This window comes from Acinonyx jubatus, chromosome B1 (assembly GCF_027475565.1).
Source record: "Acinonyx jubatus isolate Ajub_Pintada_27869175 chromosome B1, VMU_Ajub_asm_v1.0, whole genome shotgun sequence".
Lineage (NCBI taxonomy): Eukaryota > Metazoa > Chordata > Mammalia > Carnivora > Felidae > Acinonyx > Acinonyx jubatus.
This window is the reverse complement of record NC_069382.1, coordinates 37733246-37752513: the sequence shown is the minus strand read 5'-3', so window position 1 is coordinate 37752513 and position 19268 is coordinate 37733246. Positions and strand designations below refer to the sequence as shown.

Genomic DNA, 19268 nt, shown 5'->3' with positions numbered 1-19268 from the left:
TTGCTTTCCCAGGACGAGAGTGCATTTCTAGGTGATGGAATGATAGGGAAACATTTGTATTTCTTCAGTGTTTCCCTGCTAAGATAAAAAACAAAACAAAACACAGTTAAAAACTATCTCTGCAGAGCACAAATCATAAGGCTTAGGATGGGCCCAAGTAGCATGAGATAGTCATTATGTAGATAGTAACTTTTGTATTTAGTGAGTTCTTTGGTCAGCTGAGCCAGCTGTCAGAGGCCCATGCAAAGTGTCCTTATTTAAACAATTCAGCTAAAGAATTCCAAGACTCATGACTTAAAAAGGCAATGGTTGGTGAGTGGAACACAGATTTCTTATGTGATTGGCTGAGTAGCCCAAGTGTAGGACCATGTGTTCTAGGAATTATTTCTGTTGTAGACCCTTCCAGTTGCAATACAAGTAGAGAGATTCTGTTGATCAACATTTCACACTTCTTGCTAGTTCCCAGAGGTGGGAATCTCATATATTTACCTTGCATATACTTTGTGCCAAGCAAATCAATGCCTATTTAAATGTCAACTGTATAAGGGTTGCTTCAGTACTCGAGGTGGGGATATGGCCAACAGTTTTAGAAGGTAATGAAGACTAAACCTAAGGACTAAGTCAGTATAAAATAGGTTTGGCTTTACATTTTCTGGCATCTTGTCCTTGGGAAGCTGGTGTGTTGCTGGAGTGCAGCTCCAGCAGGTCCAAGCGTTCCCGAAGGATGAATGGCGTCAGTGAAAAAGTGAAAATAAAATAAAACAAAAATAAAAATGGACACAGACAACAGCAGTGTGTTGGACTGGCCGCTTTATTGTGGCAAATGTGGCATTATATTTGTTAGCAATTTCCTTGTAGCGTGCGTCACCTACGTTTTCTGGCATTACCGAATTCTAAAAATGTTCCTATGTGTAATCACCCTTTAAGGAATAACATGGTTATTTTCTCATAACGTTCCCTCTTGCCCTTTCCTTATTGATTAATTTCTTACATTATTTTCATTATGTATCTATGTTTATAATCTATAAAGCTTTTGCTTTGCTGTTTTCATGAAAGGTCATCTATCTCTCAACACCTCATGTGGAACAGTTACAGGGACATGACCTCTTAGTTGTTTCCCCGAACCATTTGTGGTTTGAGGAACAAAAGTGTTCGCCTCGGTCCAAGGTGCCAGGAGGGGGCCAAGAGGGCCTTAGGAACCCATGCCTTATGCATTCTCAGAGAGACAATGCACCTAGGAACTAATGAACCATTCTGTACCTTAACTGACTAGGTTCAGTCATCATCTGAATGCCTCCTGGGGGCCGAGTGGGCCTAGGGGTTGGAGTAACTTGTGCCCATAGATACACTCCTTTGTTGCCGGAGTGGGGCTTTCAAATCCATTTGTTCCTTCCTTCGCTGGCAAATGTATGGGGCTATCCTTCCTTTAGATAGAGGAGTCTTTATAAGGGGTGGCAAGGGCTAAATGTAAGGCCGCACAATTTCCTTGTGGAACCTTATTTCTTTCCCTAATGGTTCTTTTCCCAGGGGGCCTGTCGAGGGCAATTCTCCAACAGACAACTCCCCTTAATACTTTTATTAAGGCCAAATTACATAAAAGTGGGAGTACAAGAAGCTTCACTGTCGGTGGGCTGCCCTGCAGTCCTGATCCGTCCACCGCCCGGGCCCTGCCATCAGGCTGGTTGGATAGCTTGGCTTCTGGCAGTGTGTCCTATCCCTGATTATGACTTTGAATTTACCATGGAAATTGCTGGGTATTTTCTTAAGCTTAAAAATGAGGGAACCAAAATATCCACTTGACAGCCAAAAAATGTTGGCATATTTTAATGTAACAAGAAACTGCCCACCTTCTCTGTAGAGTCCTGGTAAATTGATCACTCAGAGGCTCCTCCTTGGTAAGCAATATGGATTTCACAGCCTAATCCTTTGAAAATAACTTTTCTTTTTAAAGGAAAAAATGTATTAAAATATTTCATGGGAAATTTAGGTTGAACAAAATAGGCACCCACTATTACACACATACAAAAGACTATTCTCAGAAATATCCTAACATGAGAGAGAATATACAGCACTTACATTTGAGTTGCAGTCAGTAGATTCTGAAATGCCAACATTGCTACGTACTGATTCTTAACTTCATGCCTGGCCTCATATGGTTGCCTCAAAGTGAGAGCTGGTCATCTCCTGAGTCAGCAGTATCTCTTCCTGTGGTATTGAGGTCTTCTTGGGAGGTCTCAGGGCCACACAGCCATGGAGCCAGCTCTGGAAATAGGCTGAGAGATTCATCTGCTGAAGCTAGGTTGTGAGCCAAGGGTGGGGTTGCCCTGCCCAATATGTGTTAAGTATTAAAATCTACCCATGGTTGACTAGTGTAGAAGTAATATTTATCTTGTGTTATACTCAGTTTTATGAAAACATACCTGAAGATAGCAGTGTGCTGTAACTGTACATCTGGTTGATTAAAAATTGAATTAGGTATACCTTCTTAAACAACTTGCAGAGAAAGTCTCATTGTGAAAAAAAAAAAAACAGGATTTAGGGATTTTCCCCCTTCAAAATACTGTATATTATGTGGCCACTGCTATCCTTTCTGTGCTCTGATGCCATTCTTTTCACTTGCTTTTTTGATAGCATGTTTTCTCCTCCCTGCTTTCCTTCTTCTGCCTTTCCTAGCTCCTTTTATCCTTAGAATTCAGGTTGTCATGGGATCTTTTCCTTTCTCTGAATATTCAGCCTTGCTCATGTCTCCCCTATTGTTTCTCCAGTCCACATTCTTATCTTGCTAAGCCTCAGTAGCCACTGATGGACAAGGACTTTAAGTTGCTGTGGCCATTGCACATCTAAGACCAGTGAGACTCTGATGAGCCCAGGGGTTGCTTCCAGACCTGTCTGTGGAAGGTGGGCGTCTACAGTAGTCCCATGTCTGCTGGTGATGCAAGCGGTAGGAAGAGTGTTGTGCTAGGAGTTGAAAGACTTGGGCTCTGGCCCTAGTTCTGTCTGTATCTAAAATCTTCTTCTTTTTTTTAATGTTTATTTTTGAGAGAGAGAGTGAGAGAGATAGAGAGAAGTACGTGCACCATCAAGGGAGGGGCAGAGAGAGAGAGAGGGAGTCAGAGAATCCCAAGCAGGCTGTAAGCTGTCAGCCCCGAGCCCAATGCTGGGCTTGATCCCACTAACTGTGAGATCATGACCTTCGGGTGCCGAAATCAAGAATCAGATGCTTAACCGACTGAGCTACCCAGGCACCTCTATCTGTATTTAAATTTTTAAATTCTCTCTTCATTCACTCATCTGGAAAATAAGATTAGATTAAATACTTCATAAGGTGTATTTCCAACGCCAAAAATCTATTACTTGACTGTATGAAATCATATGAATTCTGGCTCCTTAGATTAGCTCTTTGTGACAAATTAGAAACTTCTGTACAAGACCACATTGGAAAACAATGAAGAGACTGTGAAATTGGAGCAGGTAGAATAACACCAAGAATTAGTAATAGCTAAATCTTACATTATATAGCATCACATTGCTAAGCATTGATGAGATGGAGAGCAAGTGGAGGGAGAGGCCGTTTTCCATTCTTTTGTGGTCTGTTTTGGGCTGTGTACACAGCTTGACTTTTGCACTGTTCTTCCATGGAAGCGACATCTACCAATTACCCTTTTTCTGTCTGAGTTGACTGATAAATACTTATTTTGAAATCTCAAATGCTCTCTCCTAGGAAGGTGAGCACAGAGATAGTAGAGAATTAGAATTCTCCTTCTCTTGGCTGAAGGAAGTAACTGATCATTACGTTCTTTATCCTTTCTCAGAGTCCTTGTTTCTCCCATGAAAGAAAGCAGAAGTGACTCACAGCAGCTGAAATGAAACCAGAATGTAGGAGGTTAGAGTCCATGTATTTCTCGCTTGGTTCTTAGTTGTCCAGTGTATGGATATTGTATCCTCTGCATTTAGGAGAAAAATTCTCTCCCCTTTGAACTGAAGAAGTATGGAGCTGGCACTTGGGAGACTGGGTTTTTTCGAGTACTTCACATTACCTCTGTGGCTCTGGGCATGTCACTTGCCCATTTCTGAGCTGATCTTGCCTGTAAAATGAGGGAGTTGGGCTAGGCAATATGTGGATTTTTTTCCAGAGCCAACATGCTATAACCCTGTAATTTTCTTCTTCATTTGTGAGACCATGGGAAAGGAGTGGCAGTGAGGAAAAAGGAGAGTAAGAACAGTCAGGTTCTTCTGAGGCTTATAGAGCTTACTACCTCCTTGAAGGCAGAAGCTGTCTTTTAATTTTTGTGCAATGCTAAGTTCAGGTTACCACAGTGTTTTAAAATTGATTCTTCTTTTTGGTTAGTATACTGATTTTAGCATTTATGAAGGTATCAGCAGCCTGAGGCTCTCTCTGTAAGGAGGACAGTCTCCCAGAAACATGAGTGATTACTTGAATTTTTCTCGTAGTGGTGGCAGAACTTTTGAACTATCTGTACCTTCACGAGGAAAATCCCTCCCTCCACGTGGTCATAGAAACTTTTCTGCTGATCTCCCGTTCCATTTGTTTTTTCTTCAACAAAAGTCTCAAGGACATTTGTTGTTCCAAGCTTGTAATAAATGTCTCTTGGTATCCGGGTTGAAGGACCTGCTTTTGTTTTCGAACCCTAAGGTGAGGTTTAGCAAGGGAATATCAGTGTTTCATCAGGGAATTGCTTGCCTTTGCCTTCTTGATAATGATAGTGCCAATCAAAACATTTGTATTCTGATTGAAAAGTTGAGTACATGCATTGAATGGCTTATTAAGAATATTTTCTGGTCATGAGGAGATCTGAAAATCTCCTTTTCCTATTTTTACTTTTTTTTAGCACCACAGGACAACTTCAGAGTTGGCAGATTGCCCTAAATTTAATATGCATCCTCTCTTAATGAGGGATACCACTCTTCCCATTCCTGGAGAACTCTTTTGTTTAGGCTCATACCACTGACTTAAGTGAAGGGTATCAATATGAATGCAGATTATTACAATTGCATTTAGTTATCTATGCTATTGGTCAGCAGAAGAAAGGATTTTATTTACCTATACTGTATATGTTTATTCAAAACAATAGTTTCCATATTCTCTCCTGTCAGACTCTTAGACTAGTTTGATTTATTGTATTTCTCCCTTCTGCCGTTTCCTAACTGATGTAGTAATGAGATGTGCAAAGCTATACCTGTGGGCAGAAGGGAGGGTGAGGAGGGAGTCTGAGGGCTTAAGTAGCCCCCACATGTGTGACTGACACAACTAAGAGGGTGTTGATGGGGTGGTTACAGAGCTCTCTTTGTTTGGAAGTACCTGTCTCCCGAAGCCCTGCCTATCCCCTGGAAGTGATGACTGAAGACGGGGTTGCCACCCTGCCTGTGTCACTAATTCTGGGACCACAGACAGCACCATGTCAGTGGGATGGTTGCAGGTGCCAAAGGCCCACAGGGCAGCTACTCCAGCAGACTGCAAGACTTCTGTAGCTTACTGCTGAGGTGACAGCCTCTCTTCTCCCTGTCCTTTTCAAGATATCTGTATAGATGTACCAGTCTTCTATGTGTAATATAATCTCTTTTTAGAATAGTAATAGTGAAAGATGCTATTTACTTTTGAAGAAGTATTCTAATTTACTATATATCATATTTTTACCTAGTGATTTTTTTCCCTTTAGAACAAACTTACCCTCAAGTTAAAACTTTGTTCTATTTAAATTAACCAGGTTTTAGAAAATCTAGGCTAGTTTGTGAACTCATATGACATGCTTTGAGGCATCTATGGCTGTACATTCCTCGATTTGAGTGCAAAGCGTTTCCCACCAATTTGGAATGAACTGGTCATTGTAACCAGTTTTGTATGGGACAGTTATTTCAGATCCTAACCCTATAATGATGTCATTTTCTTTATACCCAAAATAAATGCTGTGCAGACTAGATTATTCTGGAATTTGCTCTATTTTTCTCCCAATTAAAATCTGTTGCAAAGGAACCCTGCTAGTGAACAGTTTCCCTTATAAGTTATTGTTTTTTGTGCTTCTAACTTTGCCAGTAATAAATCTTATTTTGCCATGAGAAAGCAGTCCATTCTATTTAAGGTGGAGTAGGAGTTGTGGTTGAAATCGCAAGCACATCCAGTGTGTTCTGTTTTGATTTTCTAGCTTCAGAGCTTTCAGTGGAAATGGTGTAATCTCACTGTGGTTTGGGTTCAAGGGTATAGAACAGTAAGAGCTATAAATATAGTGAATAGAAGGAGGATCATTATTATATTTAGCCAAAAATAAGTATGCTCTAAATTGTTTATACATATAGCCTTAAATTAGAGGAACTAGTAATCAATAATAGAGTTTTCAAGCTCCTGATGGAAGATAGGCATGTTTACCTCAAATTATTTGCAAATGCATGAAAAAGAATAGAGGGGAGATTACCTTGTAGAAATCCACCCTCTTTAGAACTCTCAAGGGATTGAAAGGGACACCTTCCTTTTCTTTTTATGATATCTTCATATTTGATGAATAATTATCAGATCTCTTATAGATTATCCTTGGGAGGCTGTTGCTCTTAGATAATTATAGATAATTTATATGATTTAAAGGGTCTTAATACAAGTCTTGACATAAATATTTTAAAATTTATAATCCCATTAAACTAACTGCTGCACCTCTTTTAGGGTCTGAATTCTAAGTATACAATGACTAGAATCACATGTAAGGCTAAGAACCTGTTTCTGTATCAGGAGATTTGTCTTCCTAGCCCAACCTGGCCTTTTCATGACAGTATGACCTTGGGCAGAAACAAAAACAACCACAAAAAACAAACCCCAAACCTCCCTTTTGTCCTTTGTAAAAGGGCAATAATACAGTAATGCCTGCTTCCTAGAGGTGTTTTGGTTAAGATAATGCTTATGAAGTGCTGAACATAGTGGCTGGAACTAATAAGTGTGCAGGAAATGTCAGCTATCATCATCATCTTCATTGTCATCATCGTCATTATCAAGCATTATCAAGTAATTCCATGTATTTGAAAATGCTTCTATTTTCACTATACTGTTTAGATTATTTCCATTAAGCATAAAGCTCAAATTAGCAACAAGGGACATTATTTATTGCCTACTCATTTCCTTTCTACTGCTCTTCTATACTTTGTACCTCTTCTGGTGTCTTTCACTCAGGGGTGCTAGGTGAGGATTGAAGCTGTATCTCAAAGCTATTATTAGAAGAGAAGAAAGAACTACAAATCCAGAATATAGAGTTCTTTTCAGGCATCTTTCCAGGGTAAAGGAATTTCCTAATGTCTTTTATGCTACTTTATTGCATAAAGGGAAAAAATAGAAAAAAAATTAATGTCTGACTCCCTTGCTTAGATTTTTAATTATGTCGATTTTAATTTTGTGCTGGTATTTGTCTATCTAGAACAATAACTTTCAGTAATTGGTCCCTATAATTCTTCTGATGATTTTATTTTTATTAACAACCACGTTAGAGACCTAGCTTTCTAGAGTGGTACATTGACAGTGTAAAAAACATGGAAACTGAATATCTCCTTTAAAATTTTAAAGTCATAGTAATATAAAAATGTATGGGTCTCTACCCAAGACAAATCCTGTGCCTGATTCCATAAAGTTCTGACAAAAGGGAACATAAGAGGAAAGCTTCTGTACCTTAATATTGTACTAAGCTTTCTTTCGTGCACTCATTCTCTGATATATATTTATGTCTAAAACCTTTGCTACAAAGCTCTCACTGACTGAATATTAATAAAGTCTGTATATTAGTAAAACTCTAAATTTTTGGGAGCTCTAACTCTTCTTAAAACTAAACATTTATTTTTTAAGACTTATTTTTAAATAATCTCTGCACCCAACATGGGGCTTGAACTTACAATCCTGAGATCAGGAGTCGCATGGTCCACTGAGCCATCCAGGCACCTATAAAGAAAACATTTAGGTTGCTGTAAAGAGAACTGAAAAGATTTTTCTCCTTAAGCCCATGGTGGGAGCATCTTTGTGTCAAAAACAAATTCTCTCTCTAATAGACTACCTCTAAGCAGTCTCTGCAACACAGAGGAGTTATAAAAGGCATGTAAACTTTGGAACTGTGCAGTCTTGAGTTGCCTTGGGATAATGGGAATTCACACAGTTAAGCTATGCAGAGTAGTTGTGGTTTTCATCCAGGAAGCTCTGGTTGTGGGCTAAATGTTAGTTGGTGTGATCTTCAATTAGCAGACACAAGTCTTGTTGTGTATGCAGCAGTAGGGTGCAGGTATTTATTCCTTCCTAGGATTCTAAGACATTTGAAATATTGACTACTGGGAGGATGGTGAAGTCCATCTGAAACGGCAAAGAAGGGCTCTGCACTAACTTTCTGTTCCTATGATTAGTAACTAGGGTTTCTTTATTAGCTGTCTACCTCCATTGGTCTTGAGTATACTGCTTATAAATAGAGTAGGTTCTAATTAAAGAAAGGGACCAGGGACCCTTGTTAGTTTGTGCTTCTAAGTTCACTCTGTTACCCCATATACTGAGTCATGCGGGGTTTTTCTACAGGTGGTGTTGGTTCAATGTAAACTCTTCCTGACCTGATCCTTCTGCAACTTCCTAAGAATGGTTCATTTCTGTTAGCAGCAAACAAGGGTCTCTTGAAAAAGTCAGAGAGTTTTGTCCGTCATCACCGTAGTTGAGTCACTCATGCATGACTGGCTGATACCAGCTGGCTGGGTGCAACCCAGAAAAGCCCACCGACTCACCAGCATGTTTCTTTTTACCCAGTTCAAACAACACCTGCTCTTCCTCTCTCCATTTCCATATGGGGTGTAGGGAGCCCTTTCTCCTATGGCAAGTAAGAGCAATTCCTCCGTGCTGGTGGGTTTTAAAACTGTGTATGTGTGTGTTTGTGTGGATGTGTGAGTTTAAATAGTCATTTTTAAAAATAAGAAAGTATTATAAAGAACTCCTGGTTTTATCAGATGATTGAAAGTGGAACTTGCTTTGTCAGAAGCTTAAACGCAGTGATACTGATACTGAGTTCTACTCTGGGCATCCACAGCACTGCTCAGGGGCTGCTTTAGTGTGTTGTCCTTGCTAAGAAAACATAACATAGTTCTCCCTCCTTTTCTGTGCTGTACATGAACATGCATACACACAGGTACACATGTTAGCAAGCCCTAATAAGTAGGACAGTTTACTAAGTCATGTAATTAGTGCTGGTACTATCTAACTGCCGTAAGCATGAATTGTCAGTGTTGGCCAGGGGTTTACTGGGCAGTTTATAAACTTGATTTTTATCCAACAGGAAATTATGAGACTTCTTTTGCTTTCTAACCCCTAATTAGGTTCTTGTTTTACTATTTTTTAAGTAGCACATAGTATTCTAATAATCTTACCAGATACAGTAGACTGTTGTAAAAATTTAGAGGGAGAAGGGACATTCACCCAGTCCACCTACCCACACGCACACACACATGCACACAGTTGTGCAGATGAATGAATGTACTAAGGTTAAGGAAGTGAGGCAGCTTGCCCCAAATGTCACAGCTAATGATGAAACAAGAATTCAGTTCTCTTGACTTCTGTATATATCCTAGTGTTCCAGAATGTTTTCAACATGTGTGCTGCATCTGACCACTATTTGTAAATCTGCCTTACGACACTGCCCACCCCCCCCCCCCCACCACCACATTGACCTGTCCTAGGGAGGCAGGATAAGCAGTGTGCTGTCTTAAGTAGACTTCCTGGATACACATCCCAGCTCTGGCATGCTGCTCCTTTGTGCCTCAGTTTTCACATCTGTCAAGTAGGCATACTAATAATACCTACTTCATAATTAAACATGCTAATGCCTATAAAAGTCTCAGAGCAGTGCCTACCTAGAACATTGGAAGTGCTTAATACATATTAACTGTCATTTTTATCTGAATGCATTGAATTACAATGAGAGAAATTTTGCATCACACTGAAATGTTTACCTCAGCCTGGGCAGACCAACAAGGGTTCATTTAGTTCATTTACCATTAGCAAAATATATACCATACACCCAGGTCATCTCCAGGAGGACACTGTGTTTGTCATAAGAGTTTTGAGACATTTTGGCTTAGCCTCCAATATCCACCTCCCACCCCAGCCTATAACTCAGGAGTGACTGCGGCCATGAGGCATACCTGCTTAGCATGGTTTGTATGGTGGGATGTTTTTAGGCAGAAGGTAGTTTTTGCTCTAAGCTCATTTGGCTTAATCACTTGGCAGTCACATTCCTTTGAAATAACGCAGAGTAGATTTGTTTGAGACCCAGAGAACAAAGAGATCAGCAGTGGGATCCTTAAAGACTCTTGGGATGGTTACTTTCTACTAAGCATGAGCCATTATTTTGTTCCTCCATGTAATAATGTAAATTATTATGTGGAACAGTATGTGGGAGGATAGGGAAACGTTTTTATGGAACGATGGTACTGCATTGTCTGTCTATGTGAATGATGTGGGTGAAATAACCACAAAGTATTGCTAAGTAACTAGCACATCTGTCAGTCTATTGCCATAGGCTGTGTGGGAGGCAGGGAGATACTGTGTGGAGCTAATTGTGTCATCACTGTGTCATGGGAGAGCTACAGCCAAGCCCAAGTCTTGCTTTGTGTACTAAAATACTTGGAGGATAACTCCACTGGTACTTTGAGCTCAGTGTTGAGTTGACTTGCAGTGGGTGATACCTGTCTGTGGTGAGTAGTGTGTTCTAGAACTACTGGAGCTGCAAAACCTTAGGATACTTGCTTTTCCTCTGGGTAAGTAATCCTGGCTCCAGCTTATTACATTTGTAGAAGTGTTTCTCCTCAAAGTAGGCATCCTCTGTCACTGGCCACAGCCTGTTACTCCCTTTGCTTTGCTGTAGCAAACTGGCTCCACCTTTCAGGGCCATGAGTTGTAGGAGGAAAAACAAACTCAAGGTACTTTGGTGGATTGTTCTGTGAGAAGGTGTCCCTAGACAAAACAGGGCAATTTGCCTTTTGACAGAGAATCTTTTAAAGGAAAAGCTTTGCTCTGTTGTGCTTTGGTCTTTTTCTTCTTTCAGGCTTAAGAAATTGTTTTCCTTTAAAAATAAGTTAGATTTGTGTCTATTTTTTAATGTTTATTAATTTTTGAGAGAGAAAGGGACAGAACGTGAGCAGGGGAGGGGTAGAGTGAGAGAGGGAGACACAGAATCTGAAGCAGGCTCCAAGCTCTGAGCTGTCAGCTCTGAGCCCGATGTGGGGCTCAAACCCACGAACTGTGAGGTCATGACCTGAGCCCAAGTTGGATGCTCAACCCACTGAGCCACCCAGGCATACCAGATTTGTGTCTAAAAGTGCAGTGGAGAAGATATGTTTGGACTAAGGGATGTCTTTTCTGTCTTATTATCTCTGATGAGATAATAATAATGCAAGAAACCAATGAATTCACCAATCAGAACATTTGTAAAGGGTGTACTCTCAAGTTAGGATGCTAGCACTCTTCTGTGGTTCTTCTGGTTAAAATGAGGAACAGTACCTTGGCTGCTTTTGAGAGAGCTTAGTACAGGAAGTGGTGTTTTGAGATTTCTTTCCTTTTTCAAAGACCTCTTCCTTCTGCTTGTTTTAAAGTTGGTTTTGAGTTGTCTGCCATTTCCATTTGTACGATAAGCCCATTTCCTCTGGGTCATTTGTAGAATATTTAGAGACTGATTGAGATTACTGAGAAACAAACAGAGTCTAATTACCAAAATTTTTTGAAATGCATTTTGCTGAAACAGGGTGTCAGCCACTGAAGGCTTATATTTGTTTTTAAAAATTTGAACTTTGGTTTACATGTACTTAAAAAAGTTTCTCCAACTACATGTAGTTTTTTGTGTTTGTTTTTGTTTGTTTGTTTTTTGTTTTCTTTCTTTTTTTTTTTTTTAAGAGGATGGGACACATTTAGTGAATAATGATACTTAGCTTTACTAATCACGGAAGTGCTTTCGGAGAGCAGAGGAGATGAGGAAGGGAGGGTCAGATTTTTTTCCTTTCCAGGAAACCCATGTTCTAACACTTGTCAAGAGTGGTAAAACAGTATATTATTTGGGGCAGCTTTTTAGACTTAATGCTTATTGATCACATCATGAAGCCATAGCTCTACATAAAATCAAACCTTAAACTCTAGTATTAGAAGATGGTTTAGAAACTAAAAGCCTTGCTCAGGGCTGCAGGGTGAATAGGTGTGAGCTTTGTCAGAAGGCTTTGTGTGATAATTAGTTAAACCATATGATTCATTCTATAAGAGACACAACTTAAAGCCATTCATAATTATGTTTTTTTTTAATGTTTATTTATTTTTGAGAGAGAGAGAGCGAGAGCAGGGAAGGGACAGAGAAAGAGGGAGACACAGAATCTGAAGCAGGTTCCAGGCTCCCAGCTATCAGCACAGAGCCTGATGCAGGGCTCGAACTCACAAACCACAAGATGACCACCTGAGCCAAAGTCGGATGCTTAACCGACTGAACCACCCAGGCACCCCCATAATTATGTTCTTTATTAGAGAGCTGTGTCTACACAGGGCAGACATCAAGAACAGTCCTCTATCATTTCATTCTCAGATTAACTGTCCATCCAGTAGTTGTCTGATGTACAACATGACATTTTGAAGATAAAATGAGTTGTTGATCTGATTGAGGTTAGAAGAAAGTCATCTTAGTTCTTATGCAAGGTGGAGTACTTGAAAACCTTAATGCTGACGAGAATGCTTTGGAGTTTCATCTCTCATTTCATTTAGTATGTACATTTATGGTCTTTTGCCAGTTAGTAATAAAGTGCTAAGAATAGTGACTTCTTGGTAACCAGAAACCTCCACTTAATCCTAGTTACCTATGAAAATTACACCATTAGGATGGAGAGGGAAAGTATAGTCAATTACTTCTAGAGCCACTCTGACTTTTAATGAACTTGCTCTTATTCCTCTTGAGCGCTGTGTAGGAAAATCTAGGTTTATTTTACCTGGGTAATGTTTTAGATGACATTTATGTAGAAGCATTTGAGCAGCTTATTAAAATATGGTATTATGGTATTATGGTATTGGCATGTGTCAAGAAGCCTTGTTTACCACAAAGCAGTGAGGAAGCTCTTGGTAGAGAGCTGGCCCCTGGTCCAGTGAATGCCCAAGAGCTTGTTCATGGCTGGTTCAAGAGCATCTCACATTTGCTCTCTGTCTTCTACTTCCTGGACCTTGATTTTTGCATGTGGAATGCCATCTGCTGGAGTTTTAAGATGATGTATACTATCTTTGTCACTGCTGCAATTCTATTTTTAGTTTGTGAGCATAATCCCTTAACCTCACCTTGAAAGTCTCTATCCCAGTTCCTTTCTGTCCTGGATGTGAATTTAAAAGCCTTACCTATCAGATCAAGCCAGAAACAAAGAACCCAATTTGAATGAGACTTGCACATATATTAAAAACTGAACCACTTAAAAAGAAATCTGATTATAAAAGGGAAGCATATATTCATTGAAGACAATTTCAAAAGTAAAATTTATATTCATGGTATATTATAGAAAATAATATGAATGAGTGTGTTTTATTAAAAGTTACACATTCTAATATGTATTTTGAAATTGTAACTAGCACATCAAACCTGTGATGACAATTACTATGAAAGACCTTTAGTTTTGGGGAGTCCTCAGAACCTCTTCAGTGCCTTACTCCTTAAGTGATTTTACTACGTCTTTAATATCTAGCATATCAGCAATCTGGTCAGCTTTACCTTCAAAATATATTAATAATTCATTTCTTTGACCATTCCAAAAGCCACCATAATCCACATGATCCAAGTCATACTGGTTTATTACAATATCCTTTTAACTAGTGTCCCCCTTCAGTCTTTTCTCAGTCTCTTGGTTTCTCATCTCAGAACAGAAACCAGAGTCCTTACCAGTCCCTACAAAATACAGCCCATGTCTACAACCCATAGCTGTATGATCTCTCCTTTCACTCCTCTTACTCACTTTGCGTCACTCACATTGGCTTCTTTGCCCTTCTTTGAACACACCAGAAATGTTTCCACCTGTGGTCTTTTGCCCTACTGCTATTCCATCTTCTGAAATGCTAATCTCCCAGATAGTCTCATGGCTAGCCCCTTCATGTCAAGTCTTTCTAGTGAGCACTTAACCTGGCTACCTTCTCTAGAATTCTAACCCCTTTTACCCCAAAGCTTCATATTCCCCCTTGCCTGCTTTATCTTTTCTCCCTAACCATATAAGTAACATGCTGTATATTTTATTCATTTTATTATCTGTCTTCCCACCAAAATGTAAGCTCCACTAGGGTAGGAATTTTTGTCATCATTGCTGAATTTCCAGCACCTAGTTTCTGGCATATAGTAGGCATTCAGTAAAACCTGTGGAAAGAGTAAGTTAAATAATAAAAAGCATAAGCTGACTTAAGGAACAGTGTTAAGTAAATCAATACATGTGGTAAAGGGATATACAAAAGTCATTAAAGTGATAAATGAATGATGTTTGAGAAACACTGATTTAAGTCATCTTTGAGTTTGTTTCTTTTGTGTTATTATAAATGGCTGTATAGTAAATATTCTTAATTTTTTGTGCATGTTTATGACTATTTCCTTAAACTAAATGCTTAAAAGTCTAATTTCTGATTCTTAGGATATACAAGTTTTAGTCTTACTGAAACTATAAAATTTACAGTTTACACTCCTCCTTCCAATGTATAAGTGCCCGTATTTCTTTCCACACTGCACTGTGCGACCATCTCAGTATCTTATTATCTTTGTCAGTTTAATAGCTACAAAAGCTGAATATCTTAACCTGTACTTATTTGATAACTTACATGTATGGGCATTTTGTCACATGTTTAATTCTGATCTTTTTGTCCTTTTTTGTAAATTGTTTGCTCATGTCTGTTGTGGATCTGTGGTCTGGCTGTAGTGGACTGATAACCTACATGAACTGGTTTTACCTAACGGTGATCATAGGCACTCTGGTTTGTATCAAAGAATAGAATACAAAGGACACTCGGACCTCCCAGAAAAAGAACTGGAGGGTCCATTTCCCTCTGTCATCTTCAGTGTCCTGCTTTTCTTCACTTTACATCTTGGATTTGCCTTTCCTCCATGCCTCCTTGTTCTCCTATAACTCTTTCTTCCACCTGGCTTTGGCTGACCATGTCATTAGTTCAGTCCCTACTTTAACATGACCTTTCAGTTCAGGCACTCATCAACATCTCAGTACCATGGGCATGTGTGTCCCAGGTTTCTAGGAGTGAGCAGTCTACTGGCTCAGTTTCATTAGATGGTTGTTCCTTGTCCAGTCAGCTGAGATCAGGATGGGGAGGGGTGTACTATGTTCTTTCCAGAGGCTATGGATTAAATAGCTTCTCTAGGAGAGACACAGCAACTAGAATGTTCAGTACAGTGTCTTTTGCCCATTTTTTGATTTGTTGTGTTCACTTATTTCTTATGGGTACCCAGGAGGTCCTTCACATAATAGGCCAATGTTGTCTTTGTCTTATGGGTGTTTCTCTGTCCATTTATCATTTTTATTTTGCTTGGTGTTTTTGACATTAATTAAATCTGTCAGTTAAAACATGATTTCTGCGGTGTCATGTTTAGAAATATCTTCTCTGTGAGGAAATTATACATTTAGCTATATTTTCTTCTAGTTCTTTCTGATTTTTTTTATGTGCCCCTTGAATTGTGTTAAATTTGAGAGGAATTTGAGAGAGAAATGGTATCTTTGCCATATTCATTCTAGGGCTAGTCTTTATTTAGTACTGATTTTTTTTTCTCTCAGCAAAGTTTTGTAGCTTTATTTTAGTTCTGTACTTTTAAGTTGATTCCTAGCTACTTTATGAACTATATTCTTATTATGAGTAAATTTTTTTTCTCTTCTGTTATCCAACTGTTCCTTCATGGTTTATTAAAGCTACTTTAAAATATTTTTATTTCATAATTGACCACCTCAGGCAGGCTGGCTCATACTAGTTCTAATAACTTTTTTACTTGATACTTTTGGGCTTTATTTTTACATACAGAGAATTTTAATGTATAAGTAACTATTCTCATCTTTTTTTTTTCACTTTTTTTTTGTGGCGGATATTTTAGAATGAGGATAATAATAGTTGTATTGAAATGTAGAGCATGTCTTTTACTGTTGTATTTTGTTAGGGATAGTTGTCCTGATTAGTTAGAGTGCTTTGGGAACATCTAAGTAAATGAAACTAGTGGAAAACTGGTGTTGATCCCCAATTTTTTCACACTGCTTTGTCTTGGAGCCTGAACAACTCGCTTGCTATGCTCTTTCTGGCCCATCTACTGCCTCTAGAAAGTCCGTGTTTAAAATGCACATATCCCTCCCATTAACATATTGTACTTGCTAATAGAGCATGTAATGGATTTAGTTTTCTGATTTTCTGATAGTTGATACTGGTCTACTATTATGGAAAATTGAGAAATACACCTGAAATGGAATAAAGTATTTTGATAGTGATGTCAGCAGGAACCTTCATGAGGTAGCAGCTTCTTTATTTCTCTAGCTTCATCTTTTGCCCACTCCATGTTTTGCATACCACCCGCTTCCACTCCATGAACTTCAACCATAGTGAACTTTTTCTTCCTTAAATATGTTTTGTTCTTTTGCATTGAGCTTTCCTGTGTCCCCCCACTCTTAGCATCGTCGTCCTGAGGGTCAGCTTTAGTGTCACTTTCTCCAGGAAGGCTGATATCCCTTAGACTAAGTCTTGTCTTACCATGTATTCCTAATGCACTTGGTCTTTTCTTTAAAATAACATTATAATTTTAAAATTATGTCTTTTAAAAATTGTTACAGCTATTCAACTATAACCTCAAACAATAATGCCAGAGTGTATCTTGTATCTGCCTTATTGACCATTGTGTCTGACACCTAAATTCTGACTCAATAAATGCTTCCCAAGTTAATAATTAGGAGGGGAATGAAAGATAGTACTTGGCATGCTTATCAGTGAGTTTATCAGTAAGATACTGCAGGGAGCTGTCTGGATTGGCAATAATAGTAGCAAGAGGGAAATTGGAGGAGTCGAAAGGGTAGGGACAGTGTATGCCTGTATCATAAACATTTAGTTTTACCTGGATCAGAACCTATGCAGAACTGAAGGGAAGGCCTGTCTGCTGTTAGTGGAGTTTGAATAAAGACTTTTGAGGGATTTGGAAGGTGGTTTCATACACAGATGAACTCTGTGTACCCTTGGGCACAAAGGAAAATATAAGCCTATACTTTATGCTTTCACTCTTTAATTTTTTTGCTCTTCAGGGTTGAAGTAGTGCAGCTACTGGACTTTTACATCATCTAAAATAGCAGGCTGCCTCATAAAGTTCAGGAACCCCACCTACAATAAAGACCATATTTAAAGAGCTAGAGTAAAAAAAGGCAACATGAAAAACAGGAGCGTTTATAAAAATGTAGTATGTGGTGCTCTTTTGTTGTCAAAAAAAGGGAAGGTTTGCTTTTGTGAGCCTGAATGGTACAAGTTGATGAAAATATTTGTAGCAGTGAGTAAAAAATTATCATAGGATTTCAGTATTCTTCAAGTTAGAGTAAACTTAGCTTCCTATGCTTCTTTTTCTGTGTATTATCATATCTGTTATAAATTTTAAACTGTGAATTCAGAATTGAATGTAAATAGGAAGACTAAATATATTTTTGGTTCTTATTTTCTATATCTCACTTATTCATACTGTGTCTTTCTGAGGAAAGACATAATGTTGAGGATTGACATAATGTTGAACTTGTGTTAAAAACAAACACAGTAACTGAGCTGATTTTATGTGAGATTGGTATATGACTAATAAAGAAGTTGAGACTGCATATTTTGGCAGTGTGAGTTGTGGTGCCAAATTTAAGTTCAGGGTAATTCTAGAGCTGAACAAGGGTTTTAATTTAACCCTTTCACTTTACTGATGAGGTAGTTGAGGTGTTAAGTGACTTACCTGAGGTCATGTGGCTTTTCAGCTTTTGGGCCAGACTGGTAATAGTAGCTGCACTACTGTATGCTGTTGATGAAGGTAACACTCTTACCTGTTTTACAGAGGAGGAAACTGAGGCACAGAGAAATAACTTGCTCATCTTCGCACAGCCAGTGCACATGGAGCCAGAATGTGAACCGGGATCTGGGTCCCACATCCTTGCTTTTAACCACTGAGTTTTTGTGCTTCTCTCCTGAGTCCAGTATTCTGTGCTGGTTACCATACTGCCAGCTAGAACAACTGTTTCAGCATCGCTGCTTCTCCAGTATTTGGCTCCTATAGGTGTTTTACATATCTGAAAATGTATTAGCTTTTCCCTAAGACGTGCTCTGTCCTCAAAGCTGGTTCAGGTTGAATGGATCTAGTCTGTGCTTCAGGAACCTTGAGGTAGGAAATAGGTCTGCAAGCAGTGGGGGAAGTTCCCCCAAAAGACAAAATAGAGCTTCTGCAGGGGTATAGTTTGGGTTATGCTGCAGTCCTTTTATGTTCTTTCTGAACAATGGAGCTCTTTAGTTAACTAATTTATTTTTTCTCAAAAGCCAGCAGATGAAATTGTTTGATGATGGAATAGCTGAAGGGTACTCCAGTACTTATTAAATACCTATTTATCTGCCATAGATCACAAAAGGTAATTTCTACTGTTATCCTTTGAAACGAGTTGCAGTATGCATGTGTTCTATTTCCTTTTGGGAAACAGCTAAAAGAAATCCCTGGGAGTTTTGGGGCATAAAACTTGCTGTAAAGCTAGTTTCACCCCAAATGGATCTGTTTTAGATGCGGGCCATAAGGGTTTTTCACTGGGAAGACCAAGTGGTACCTGAACTCATTGTACTGCACTTGTGGAATCCAGAGTCCACAGGGTCCAGAGGGCTTATTCATTCAATAGAAGATTACTAAGGTTTGATGTTTCTAGAGCTTTTTTGAGGGAAAAATGTTGTTTTGTGCTTTTTGCCAGTCAAGCCATATGAGATGGTAGCCTTTTAAAAATTTGTTTATAAATTCATAATAAAAAATTTCTCTCTAACTTTAGAGCATCTTTTAATTCATCTCCTACTATGTAATTTTATTTCAAGACAGAATTAAAGAAATGCCCTTTTTAGATGCATAGCAGAAATGCTGTGGGATTATAAAGTCAAGTCATTTGAGGGCTTGGGTAGGCTGTATGGAGGCATTTGAACTGAGTCCAGAGGAGTGAGTAGATTTCCATGTCAGAGGGGAGGAAGGACACTTGGAGCTACAGGAACAATAACTCGACCAAAGGGGATGCTTGGTGTA

At 38.9% G+C, this 19268-nt stretch overlaps 1 protein-coding gene across 13 annotated transcripts in view; it reads left to right on the top strand.

Annotated features, from left to right (window-relative positions):
* The window catches only part of PSD3 (pleckstrin and Sec7 domain containing 3), a 780457-nt gene that overhangs the window by 353633 nt on the left and 407556 nt on the right, over positions 1-19268 (top strand). Inside the window, exon 1 of one of the 13 annotated variants that reach the window (XM_053216475.1) lies at positions 7558-10770. The exons of the other annotated variants lie outside the window; for them this stretch is intronic. The gene's annotated coding sequence lies outside the window, so the exon portion shown is untranslated. Of the gene's footprint in view, positions 1-7557; positions 10771-19268 lie in introns of those variants that run through there. 13 annotated transcript variants of the gene reach the window in all.